The 12,518-nt window shown below is 36.1% G+C and overlaps 1 long non-coding RNA gene across 3 annotated transcripts in view; it reads right to left on the bottom strand.

The window, feature by feature from the left end:
- Positions 1–12,287, bottom strand: part of LOC127976073 (uncharacterized) — a 97,828-nt gene extending 85,541 nt beyond the window's left edge. Inside the window, exons 1-2 of one of the 3 annotated variants that reach the window (XR_008157732.1) lie at positions 11,891–12,252; positions 4,608–4,689 (exon numbers count right to left, since the gene is read on the bottom strand). This is a non-coding gene — a long non-coding RNA (uncharacterized LOC127976073). Of the gene's footprint in view, positions 1–4,607; positions 4,690–11,890 lie in introns of all 3 variants that reach the window. The other 2 variants (XR_008157730.1, XR_008157731.1) reach the window with 2 other exon arrangements.
- Between the last annotated feature and the right edge of the window lie 231 nt (positions 12,288–12,518).

Raw genomic sequence — 12,518 nt, 5'->3', positions numbered from 1 at the left:
GCCTGGGCCATTATTTTATGTTTTGCTTTTATTTATGCGCACCAGTCGTCCGTGAGGGGCTGGTGCGCTGTTTTGTGTTTATTTTGGAATTATTAGTGTACAGTAGGAGTTGTAGTTTCATCCTCAATTGTGTGTCAGGAGTTAAATATTAGATTAATTAAATATTATCAGCAGTGTAAAGTCGTATGTTTAGTTACATTCATAATATATAAAGCATTCATGGGACTGTGGTAGTGAAAGCCAATAGAAAATGCACATAAAAAGAGCCAACTAAACCAAAGTGACATAAAAACAGCATTTTTTTGGTTCAATGTATTTTCTTTGACATAAGACATGTTAATTAAAACTAAACTATTTCAGATTAATTGACCATTAGAGAAAAAAAAGCTGTGGTGAGCACCCGATAAGCCATAGAAAAAGAAACATCCCCAGACCAAATTAAAAAGGATGTAGTTGGATTTAAACCGAAAACTCATTTAATACTCTTTATGTTGCATAATTTAAAGGATTTAATTTTTTTGGATGTTTATTATTGTTACATAAAATATAGTTTGCACAAACGTGTCAATTTGTCTGTTAACGATTATAATAGAAACAATAGAACGAACTTAAGATGCCACAAGGCCTCTTTGGAATGTAAAACAAATTATGCAATTGCACTTTAAATAGCCTTAATATTAACAAGAAACAAACAAAAGTACAATAGCAGGAAGTTAAACTGAAATCTAAGATTAAATATTAGTGTTTTGATGCATTTCTCAGCTTTTTGGCCATCAACAATAAAGCATTTTTTTTTTCTTTTTTTTGGCACAATTTGTTTACATTGCTATTACTAGCAATGCCAATGAGTTCGATTCTCAGGAAATGCATTATTACTGCAAATATTTATGCAAATATTACTGAGTGCAGCACTAATCTGGTCTCAAATGCCATTAACGTAAAGTAAATGCTATTTATTTTTATTTGCCCATTTTATTAATATTTCTCATGGTGATCGCTAACACAAATCTTAAAGCTATTTCTAAAAAATATTTTATGCCATGTGATAGTCTATTCAACAGACTTTTGAACGGATTCAAAACTATAAATTTAAACAATGTAATTAATGTGAAACACACACAAACACAAAATGAAACATCAAATGTTGCATGCTGCACTGTTTTGCATTTAATAAATAAACTTTGACTTGGTTTTGTAATGTCTCCCAAACGGTTCTTTGCACACTCGAGCAGATGAGATAAGGCTGCAATAGATATATTAAAACCTAAAATAAAAAGGTCATGTTTAAGCAATGGAGAAAAGCAGGTTTGAGCATTTTGAATGCACACCCTTAAAAGCTTGTTAGCATTGATAGCAACTCTTATTGTAATGTTGAGTCACTGTGACAACGACTTGTTAACTGGTAACTGAAAAATTATAAAAAAAAAATAAAAAAAACGATGACATGTTGACAATTTTGGAAATTGCATACAGCTACATACAGGGACATGCACACATATTGTATACATATATATATAAAATTAATCAGCAGCACAAGTGATAGTCTGAATGAGTACTTCATGTGTGAATACTAGATGTAAACAAAACAAGGTTATTAAGGAGGTTTTATTTCATTTTAAAATTAAACAGTGTTTTCAAGCTTTGAAGTTATGGTTTGTATCACACAATACATCTAAACTTAGCACTAGTATAATCACAAAACACTTCTAAAAATGATTTTAAAGTGCTGTTATGACACTCGTAATGGGAAAGTTATAGGTCCGACCCAGTCTCATGAGAAGCTATAGGAATTTTTATGAGAAAAATACAATAAAAAGAAATTATAAACAAAAAAAGGCGTAGGATTTTGACTACAAATTATTACAGCTGAAAAAATATAAATTTTGTGTTCTTCAGCTTCTATATAAATGTGCCTCTCTTTTATTACCTCAGATGTTTTCAGTGTTATGCTGAACGCTGCATGGTGCATTCTCAACCAATAGTATCTTGTAGCCATGTGTTTAAGATGTCTGCTTCATTAGGTCTTATTCAGTTGACTGCACACAAAGGCATCATGCCATGTAATTGTAGGCACTAAAGAGATCTAGTCATCTCCACTACTGTCATCTTCTTCTGCAGAGTATCTCGAAGCGAGAAGTTAGTCTTGTCTCAAGCTGAGTGAAGAGCAAGACGTCTAATTCCCTCCTTACAATTACACCATTGTCACACTAAAAAGCTGCACCTCATGTTGCCATTGTGCTTGTGTTTTTGTAAGGCATTGCAGGTGCGAGCAACATCCTCATCTCTGCTGGAACATATTCTGGTCTTTATATATGCATGAGCTGCACGAGAAACTGTGGCGTGGAGAACTAGTCGATAAAGAAACTGATGACATATTCTCCTACTGACATGCTGCTGTTTGCTATCTTCTCCTAGTAATACGTTTTAACTCGTGTTTACCATGCCAGAGGGAAATTTGGGGCTGTGCTACTTTACCAGAGGAGCACATGAGAGATGTCAATCAACATGGGACAGGGGATTTAAAGAGGTCGTGCGGCACTCAGAGATTTATGAGTGTGGTCTATGTCAGGTGTCAACAACTTCCCCATCAGAACAGTAATGCTGAAAGACATCATTAGTGTTGGATTTGCACCTCACCTGAAGAACGCTAATACTTCACATTTATTAAAAATAAAAATAAAATAATAATAGTAATAGACCTGGATGGCTGCTTAGTGTAAGCACAACTTCTTGGCTCTTCAGCACTTTTGCATTTATGAATTTCAATTATATGAAATATTTCTATCAAGTTGAACTGGGTGATCTTTAAGTGGTGTACATATTATGAATTCAGAATAAATACAAATTAGTTAATTAAAAGCAACAAAGTATGAGTGTTTAAAACTTTTACAATACATTTGGTGAATGGCAAAGCAACTTTCATTTGCATTAATTTAACATTTTTTATACATTGCAAAGTTAAGTATAAGCACAAAACTGTTCAAAAGTGTAGGTCAGGAAGTTTTTTTTTTTCAAAGAAAACTTTCATTCAGCAAGGATGACAGTAAATAACATGTATAACATTCTAAAAAAAAAAAATAAAAAAAAAAGAATGCAGGACTTTTCCACAAAAATATTAAGCAGTCTTTTTCAACATTGATAATAATAAGAAATGTTTCTTGATAATAAAATCAGCATATTATAGTGATTTATGAAAGAGATTAATGGCTGCTGATAAAGGAGTTATTTTAAACTTTAATAATATTTCTCAATATCACTGCTTTATTGTATTTTTTTAATAAATAACTGCAGCTTTGTTGAGGATAAAATAATAAATATAAAAGCAAAGCAAATTATTATATCCTTATACACAAATTTCAGGTTGACAAGATCATTTTTAAACGCTAAAATATTTTTTGCTAGAGTAAAGATTAAACTTTAAAACGGATACTACTCGGAGCATCCCGACCAGTAGAATATGTTTGTCCAGATAAGGAAATGTTCAGGAAACCTGTTTAAAAGTATTAATTGTTTTTTGCTACTTTGCACGTTTCTGACTAGAGTAGCATTTCTTTCTTCCATATGAAAAAAATAAAATAAAATCAATCATGCAATCAAACAATCACAACTTAATGTTAATGTCTTTCTAAATGAGATTCTAAGTTTCTTTTTAATGTCTTTCTAAGTGACATTTTGCAGTAACTCTGGTAGGTATAGCACACAACCTAATAATAAATGTTATTGTAAGATCATTGATGTGGGAGTCGCATGAGGCAAAGCGAAACAAGGTAACCAGGACTTTGGCTGTACCATCTCTTGTTGATTTGTATAATTCGCTGTTTTAGAGCAAGGCAGTGAAGGAGAACGCTTGTACGAGTGAGAAGAACCGAACACAAATAATGCAGTATGATTTCCCAAAAGGACCTGCTAATGGCCAACACATGAATTGATCTCTCACCAGTCTCACCAGTAATTGGGATGCAGACTGTGGTGTCACTTTATTGATTTTTCACTGGTAGCCAACTAGCAACCGGGTTGTAGGACAACGATGACTAAATAACAGCCAGACCAATGATCTTAATGCTAGGAGCCAAGCACAGCTATTGATTTCATTACTGAATGCCTCCTGGGCTCCAAGCACATACATTTTTGTATCGACCCAAGGCGGTGTCTACATTTCTTCCAGCACTGTCACATGCACTGTGCCTGGACATTCAAAAGCAGAATGCTGAGTATGAACAAATACGTGTTTCAGTGCAATGTGTACGCCATAAATTTCACATCATGCAATCTGCTTGTGAAGGTGACTTGCTTTGATAGGGACAGTTTTATGCTGCCAAAAACACGTCTACCTTTTTTTTTTTTACAAGATTTTCTGGAATACTTGATTCTGATTTGCTAACTGTGCATTAAGCTAAATATTCTTGCATAATGATTACCAAACAGTATGTCTTAACCACTGTCCATGTCAACTTAACAATGCTACCAAAGTCCATTTCAAAGAAAATCAGGTCACTTTGTGGCCATATTTGCAGCTTTTTAAGGCGTGCAAGACGAAATCCTAGTTACATGAATGAAATAAACCTTGAAGGGCCATTCAAATGATTTACACTTTTTTTTTTTTACACCTTGCTTAATATTGGCCATCCATTGAGGGAGCCCTTTCCTGTGGTCTGAGGCACTGGGATATGTTCCAACCCACCTGCAACACTGCAGAAGATAAAGTGTTATGGTAAATGGATTGATGGATGGACCCTGCTTAATGTTAGAGATGCCCTTAGTCCATCTGTACTGCAACTGTAAACATCTAGCAATGTTACCTAAGGTTAACACAAGGAAATATATATATAAAAAAAAAACATGACTCCTTCTGGTTAAGAATCTTGTAAGTTGTCCTACAGTTCCCGTAGGTGCCTGTTAGGTTCTTTCAGTCTTTAATAATCGATCTATCGACAATGACCCTTAACTAGCAGAGCCATTAGGAAAAGAGGCCACTTGTTCCGCACTTAATTACAACAACCACTGGTGCTGATTATCATAGAGTGCTTGTTTCCTCATAAGCGTCACCTAAACTTTGAGCTTAATGACAAAATTAGTCAACCTGTACAGCTGCTAATGATCAATTATGAAAATCAAACACACAAACAACAGTTAAGTGGAGACTTTAAAGTCACTTGTAGAAAACATTACCAACACAAATCATGTACATATTTCAAAAAGCACCGTGTTGAAATAAATCCTATGCACTTGCAATGGGTTGTGGGTTCGAATCCCAGAAAATGTTTCACCCAAAGGCATATGTTAATGGGATTAACTACGAAAACAGAAACAATTCTATCCTTTGAAAAATCATAATGCTAGTGTTTACGATGGTTTTAAATTCAGCTAACTACTGCATGTTAAGTCTACTATTTTCAAAACTGCAACTACGGGAAAAGTTTTGCAAAACTAAATATCTCAAAGTATTTCAGTCAAAAAACTCTGTTCATCATCTCACATTTGCGACAGTAGCTTGACACCTTTCTGTGATACGGGCCTACAAGTGAGTTACGTCAGACTAGTCATGGACAGAAGGTCTCATATCATATATGGCTCCGGGGTGCAAATTAAGATAATTACATACTGGGAATTCCTGCATAAGTGGCCCTCTAAACGCAGACGGTACCTTATTCATGCTTACTTAATGCATATCAGAACAAAAGCGAGTGTTCCTGCTAGGCGTAACGTTTAGGCCTCGGCGCTCTGCAGGAGGGCTCATCTCATTAGGATGCTTATTTTAACGAAGCGTCTCCATGCTGCATATCACTGCGTGGCCCCATAGATCTGCTATCCTCCTCACAAAGGGAAATAAATCTCTTTTCGGCAGGATAATTACCAAGATAATTTTATCCGTAATGATGCTTGTCAGTCAGGAGAGCTGATGAAATTAGAGATGATCTTGTCTAAGAAAAAAAATAAATAAAAGAAAATCCCAGCAGATTTATCTGTCAAAAAAGAAAATAGATGAATAAAGAAACTAGCAAAATAACTTTGTTGTCTCCAACCTTACACATAATGGTGCTTGGGTGAATCTTAGACAAACCACAGGGTGTTATTAAAGGAACAGTTCCCCTAAAAGTGAAAATTCTTGGAATGAAACGGAAATATAACTTTTTTTTAGAACAAACAGTATAAGTATAGCATGGCGCGAGGTCATTGGTTCGATTCCCAGGGAAAGCAAAAACTGATTAATATTTGCAATTTCAATGCAATGATGATCTGGATAATAAATGGCTTAACATGACTAATCCAGTATATTCCATGACTTTTGAAGTCATACTTCAGTTTTGTGTGAGGAACAGGCCACAGTAAATAAACAAATACACTATTGGCTTTGGTTGCAAAAGCCTTTTTTTTTTCAATTCTAGACTTGAAAATATACAAGATTCAACATTATCTGCAAATCATTTTAGACTTTTCTTCGCATAATGTTATCGTTCAGTTTCAGAAGACCTATTCTGAATGATATATATCTAGCACTATTCTAAAGCTTACAGGAAAAAAAATATATGTTAAAAATACTTATGTTGGGTTACATGCTTGGTTTATTCCTTCTGCTTATATCCTACAAGTGGCTTTGGATAAAAGCATCTGCTAAATTAATAAAATAGCACAGCTGTTGTGCTGGGTTTTGTTTCTGGCACAGCATGGAGAAAGGCAATTGCAACTTAATATCTCACAATTGCATATTTATTTTTCATTTTCACAATGTGATTTAAAACCTTTTTCTCTAAATTACCTTTTTATAATTTATGGATGCAATATATCAAAGAGCAAAAAGATATGAATGACCATTGTTGACTTACATTGATGTTGGTGTTCGAGATCAATCAGTCTCTCGGTTGGTACATAATAAATGCTTGCTTTCCATCAGTGGACATCATATATATCTTAAAACTTAATTTGCTGTTCACACACTTGGCAGTAAACACGCTCAACTTTATAGTTAAACGCTAGGAAAAGATAACACAGCCTTTTTATCACAAAAAAAGCACTTGAACACAACATAGAAAGCTAGACAGCCAATACTTACTCCAATGGCACTGCAACAGCACAGCTTTGGTCTTAGATGTGAATTCTCTTAACTTGTCTGGGCTTCAAAAAAGGGCTACTTAAATTTTTTCAGAAACTGTGGATTTGGAAAGATAAAAGTCGGAAAGAAAAAAAAACGACAGGTTTGTTATATTACTTCGCATAAGCACTGCTGAGCATCACTTAAAGGAATAGACATCTTGTGTTTTTCCCTTTAAACAACAAAATTAACACTGAGGAATTGGGACCCTGAATCACTCAAAGTCGCGTGAACAGTTGCTTATTATGTCAAACTTTGACAATGACAGAATTGGAACAGGGCTTCTTCAGCACTCTATCCCCCACTGGGAGCCCCCCATCCCCCTACATACACACACCAACTCTGGAAAGAAAGTTAACTTTCCTTGTTATATGAAATTACATTTGCATTTGCAGAGCATAGCAGGCCATTAGAAAGGAAAGCAGTAAGGTTTGTTGTGAAACATATGAAAGATCTTTAAGGCTGGTCATAGTGAAGGACTTCAGTGAACTCTTTGAAACACTTCGAAGACTCAAAGTTCGGTTGTTCATCAGTGGACCACTCCCAGCAAGGGGAACAAATATGTTTTCACGGGTTGTTTGGGCTGAACACATGGCTACAAAGATCTTGTAATATAAAAGGTGTGATTTTCATTGTCAACTTCAATCTTTTCTGTGGTCATAGACAACTCTTTAAAGCGGATGGCCTCCACCCAAACAAACTTGGTGCTAGAGTGTTTCAGGATATGTACTTTTCCCTCCATCATCCTTCAGCAGAGTGCGTCAATCCATTCAGCACACACGCACACCTGATCTGAGTCATCATGAGGCTGACATATCCCAGAAGGACACTGATAACACCATGAAGCCACAACAAGCACTGCTGATGGGCACTATCCCGGCTGAGCCCTGCCCACAGAGCTCCTCACAGACTGACTGTGATGTATCAAAACAGCTACAAGATTCACCACCCAATGACGACTTTCTGGAAAACAGCCAGGGAAGCCAGGACAACATATCACAGTCACCGGAAACACCAGAGCCACAGTCCCGCTCACCAAACACTCTCTCCAGCATCTCAACTTTTGTGCTTCTCAAAGAAAATGGAGAAACTGGTGTATGCTGGGACTAAACTCTCCCAACATTTCATCCATTTTTAAGGACTTAGCACTAGCTGATCACTTCTGTATTTTCTTTGATATATTGATCTCTGCTACCACTGAATCTAGATCGGTCTCTGTCAGAAGGAGATGCATTACACGAGAACACTAGTGTGCTGTGTATGGAGGCTATATCTTTAAAGCCAAGCATTTCTGCAGACTCTGTTGAACTTCTCCTTGATTCCTTCAACTCAAAAGTTAAAGAATGTTATTGGTGATATTGCTCCAATAATAATCAGTAAGAAAACAAACAGACAGAAATCAGTTTGGAGAAGATCAACAACAGTTCAGACTATAAAAAAAAAGAAAATGCAGAAAAGCCGAGCAGATGTGGCGGAAAACAAAACTTTAAATTCACCATAGCATCTATAAAAGACAGCCTTCATGCTTTTAATGTGAAACCAGCCACAGCTAGACAGCATTAATTCTCAAACCTTATAAACAGTAACTTAAACAACACTCGTACTCTTTTTGCCACTGACAAACCCTCAAGTCAGATTCCCAGTGAAATGCGCTCAGACAGCAAATGCAATGAGTTTGCTTCTTTCTTTTCTGAGAAGATCATCAATATCAGCAAGGCGATTAGCACATCCTCAAGTAATGCAGAGGTCAGACAGATTTGGCCGCAATATCAAAAAGATGCTATGTCTATTTATTAAGCAATTGATAGCAACATTTTGGAAGAAATAGTGCTCCACCTAAAATCGTCAACCTGCTATCTTGATACAAGATATCAGTGCTGGTATTGCTAGATCTCAGTGCTGCATTTGACACTGTCAATCATAACATACTGTACTACTAGAAAAACTGGAAAACTGGGTCGGGCTTTCTGGGATGGTACTCAAATGGTTCAGGTCATACTTAGAAGGGAGAGGTTATTATGTGAGTCTAGGAGAGCATAAGTCTAAGTGGACGTCCATGACATGCGGAGTCCCACAAGGGTCAATTATTGCACTGCTCTTGTTTAGCATGTATAAGCTCCCACTAAGTCAAATAATGAGAAAGAACCAAAAGGCCTATCACAGCTAAGCTCCCATTGACTCTCTTTGCCAATGTATTGATGCAATTAATAGTTGGATGTTTCATAACTTTCTTCAATTAAACAAGGAAAAAACTGAAGTCATTGCATTTGGAAACAAAGATGAAGTTTTCAAGTTGAATGCATACCTTGACTCTAGGGGTCAAACAACTAAAAATCAAGTCAGGAATCTTGGTGTGCCGTGATTAATTGTATATATTTATATAAAATGTAATGATTTTGATTAATATGCACAAGGGAGAGAGAGAGCAAGAAGCGCTCATGTTGTTTGAAGACTGTGAGTGCGCGCGCAGACGGAGCTCTCTCTCGTACGTGCCCCGTCAGGCGCAGCAGTCATTCTATTCTACATCCCTCACCAATCAAATAAGGCTTTGACAGCCCCTAAAAAACAAAAAAAAACAATGCAGGAAAACCCCTGGATTGGTTATATATTGGACATTGGACAGAAAGTTGATCCAGCCATAGCGTATATTCAGCGCACATAAGGTAAACGTTTTGCAAACGTTTTTTAGAGAAATAAAAACAGGTCGATGAATCGATGCGCATATTTTGTGTCAACTTATTTTTTGCGTCAACGTCATCGATGACCTCGACGCGGTGTCCCAGCCCTAATATAGGTACATTAGCATTAAAGTTCAACAGCCCAAGGCAGAGTGGCGAACATGATCTTGTTAATTGAACTTTGTATAAAAGCAATGTTAAGACAAAGTTACATTGTAGGCACAATACTGTTACTGTTACTGTAACTGTTACACAGTTAGTGTATTTTTGCAGTACCAATGAAACTAAAGCAGAACCACAACACACAGTGTTTCATTCCAATTCAAATTGAGTAAATTATACAATGATTCACTCACAAATACAGTCATTTGTTTCATTTTGAAATGAATCAGTGTTTTCTAACTATCTGGATGAGTGAATAAGTAATTGACTCACTCATAAAGACAGTCACCTTTTAACAATGAAATACAAATTTTCAATTTTAAACTAGCAAACTGTTGTAAAAGAAAATCAAAATGTCTATAAACTGCAATTTTTGCAGCAGTTTGCTACCTGTGCACAGTCAGGCTGCGTGAATGCAGCAGTGAGCGAGGAGCTTCTCTAGACACAGAAGCTCATGTGAAGAAAATCTCTACCAAAGTACACTAAAAATAAAGGTGGAGGTTTTAACAGCTCAACATTTTGATTCCACAAAGTCTTTTTTCTGAATGAAGATTTTAAACATCCACTATACATTTTTCCACTCTAAAGAAACTAATGTGGAATGGAAAGATTGCATGGATGTTAAAGGTTCTTCATGGAATCATCAAAGTCAATAACGGACCTTTACTTTTCAGAGTGCAATCTGAACCTTTTTTAGTCTTATTTGATTTTACTTTGGAAAACGTTTGCCCCAAAAGCCTGGATGTATAAATTGTAATTTTTAAAATAGTCAGATTGGTCCAATTTAACCACATTTCATGATGTGCAAACCTGAATTTTAAAATGGCATTCATAAAATTTCCCAGATGGCCTCACAGGAGTCAATAATTACACATTCTGATTAGAACCAAGACGATCAATAAAGATCACCGGCATGTTTTTGGAGTATCCATCAAATGTTGTAATCTACGAATGGAGCTTGATCTTTCAGCGCCCCTCGCTGAAACTCATCTCCACCACCTGAACTTCCTCTGCAGCCTTTTTTTTTTTAATGGAGCATTGATTGTGTTGCAAATGTGGCCTTTTGTTTGGTAAAATCCAAAGTCAGCCTGAAATATGCCCTAGTAAATATATATATCAGGTTGCATATGTTCAGTTTCTCCCTTATCAAGAAGCTGAAAGCTTGCAGTGGTCATTACAAACACCAATTATTAATTAGTATGTTCAGGCAGTTGCAAAAGGCCACATAACGTCAAAAAAAATAAACTATCCTGAAAAACTGAAATCTTTTTATGTGTACTCAGTTAGTTGCCTAATTAGAAATGAAACTATTTAATCACAAAAAAAACATTTAAATTTTTGCAGCTTCCAGCTGAAATAAACACAGTGGTAGTAAAACACCAATCACCAATTTTTAACACACAAATAATTAAATTATTATATTACAGGGACAAATTAGGTTTTGCAAAATGTGCAAGAGACAATGCAATATCAATTTGCAGAAATGTCGCCACAGGCAAATTTTTTTCCAACGGGTCTGGTTTGTTTGTTTGTTAAAAAAAAGCTAACACAACAGCCCACTAGTTTAACTGCTTAAAAAAAAAGATTTTGATTAGCTGAAAACGTTTTTTGGCCAGGGCAGGACCTTACATAATGACAATATTAATGCTAAACTACATGATATAGCAACTGCCAATGATACTAGCCAGCTAACATATTTTAGCTGTGATTCACAATAAACAGTCTTTTAGGTACAGTTTTTGGTTCTCAGCTTACATAACCTTCTACTTGAATGAGGATTTATTGATATTGGGTAAGTTAAATGTCAACATTAAAACTCGCGTTAGTCTTTGTAAAAGCCATTCACCTTCCGTTTCGTCAGCACTGTAGCATTTTTAATGGATTATAAATACTTGGCTGATCGGTCAATGACTATGATCATTTATCCTCTGCATATCTAAAAGAGATCAAAGCGAATTACCTTTTCCTCGTTAATTTCAGCAGCAGTGTTTGACAAGTGTGGCTGGAGCAAAGACTCTTCAGAAAGTCAGACATCAGACCGCTGGTGCCAGGTAAGGCCCGAGTGCAGGTTTGATCTCGTATACATGTATTCCTTCACTACTCGGTCGCTAGGGAACTCCGTACCAAGGTCAACATTCAAAGACAACTGTACGCAGTGAAAGACACTCCTGCACGAGCGGTGCTTTACGCTTTTTTTTGTTGTGCCCATCACAGCTGCATCAGAGAGTCCAGACTGACACTAGTGAAGATAACAGCCATCGCTACCGGTTTCCGTCCCCTTCACAGGAAAAGCTGGTGTATGTTCTAATTGCATCATTAATATCATTAGGGATTAATTGTCTCCTCCGACTGGTTCACTTTTATTGCGTTGATGAGGTGCAAAGTGCGAGTTTGAATGACCTTCAACCCAAAGAGAACAAAATAAATATTTTCTCCAGTGGCTGAATGGAATTTCTTGCTGTGTACTTGAAGGACGGTTTTTTTCTTATGTGCAGAATTCATTTTCCCAAACTATTATTCATTCTAGCTGTCATTTTAACCTTTCTGGCAGATCTGAATGAAATATTTTCATTCTAAATGAATCATAA

The sequence above is a fragment of the Carassius gibelio genome, chromosome A4 (assembly GCF_023724105.1).
Source record: "Carassius gibelio isolate Cgi1373 ecotype wild population from Czech Republic chromosome A4, carGib1.2-hapl.c, whole genome shotgun sequence".
NCBI classification, from domain to species: Eukaryota; Metazoa; Chordata; class Actinopteri; order Cypriniformes; family Cyprinidae; genus Carassius; species Carassius gibelio.
The sequence above is the reverse complement of the archived record's forward strand: the minus strand, read 5'-3'. Positions and strand labels throughout refer to the sequence as shown.